Here is a 1,320-nt window from a genome sequence, read left to right on the forward strand (position 1 = left end):
GCAACCAAGATTAAAATTAGAATGAAGAGTCCTTTATACTCAAGAATTGCATACAATCTTATCCAATCAAATTAAAAGAATTTGTTGCACTATTACTTCATAGAATATGGTGATAATAATGTTAAAAATCTAGAATTTGATACATTAATATTAGTGTCTAGAATTTGATACATTAATCAGTATGTACCCAGAAGTTGATTCACATATGCCATTGATGTTAACCAATCGTCAAAATCTGATAATAAAGCAATAATGAAAGGCTAGAATTCGAAAACGTTGCTTTGAAGGCAATTAAGGGTCTTATAGAATGAAAATTAAAGGAGGGTCAAGATAGTGGTGATGAAACTTAGGACGGTTTTAAAACATTCAAATAGATTTTGACAGACTAAGAAGAACATGAACTAAAGCAGTAGATTTCATAAATATCATTTTTAATAACTACTTAATTTGGCTTTCAAAATCGACATTTTCATACAAGCATATATTAAACGACAGAAAATAAAGTAGGAAAATCAAACACAGAGGTGTCACTGGATATTCGCACGCCACATGTGCTTCTGCACTTGCTCTTGTTGAGTATGACAAAAATCTATAAGTAACAATCTGAGACAACATGTACCAAAATGTTCCTTGAAAGTCAATGAATGGTCTTATAGTACCACAACAGGAGAATGAAGATGATGGGTTCAAGTTGATGGAATTTAGGACTGTTCGAAATATTTTTAAACGTAACTCGATAGGCTTAAGTTGAGAAAGAACCAAATTTGCAGAATTAACATTTCTTTATTTTAAGAATTACTTAATTTGGCTTTCAAAATTCACATTGGCATATACTAAAACTTAGAAGCCATGAAAGAAGAAAAAAACATATAATACAGAGTGTCTCCAGTGATCTGCACGCGACACATGCTTTTGCAATTGCTCTTGTTGAGCATGTCAAAGATCTGATAAGAAAGCAACAACATAAACTACACGGAGTAAGAGTTTGTCTTTCAAAACGGACATTGGCATTTACAAATATCTTGAAAGCTACAAAAAAGAAAAAAGAAATACAACATAGAGGGTCTCCATTGATCCACACGCGACACGTACTTTTACACTTGTTCTTGTTGAGTATGTCAAAGAATTGGGTAAATTTGCTAAGCGTATAATAACTATATGTTTGTATAAAAGGGAAACAAAAATTGCTTTAATAAAACCGTGCAAAATAGCTAAATTTTGAACCTTCTCAGAATTCGGCGAAACTTGTCCCAGACGTTGGTCTTGACCCAAGAATTTGTGTGGTGAATTTGGTAAGCGTAATTATAACTACAAATCTGT

The sequence above is a fragment of the Sesamum indicum genome, unplaced genomic scaffold (genome assembly GCF_000512975.1).
Source record: "Sesamum indicum cultivar Zhongzhi No. 13 unplaced genomic scaffold, S_indicum_v1.0 scaffold00235, whole genome shotgun sequence".
Taxonomy (NCBI): domain Eukaryota; kingdom Viridiplantae; phylum Streptophyta; class Magnoliopsida; order Lamiales; family Pedaliaceae; genus Sesamum; species Sesamum indicum.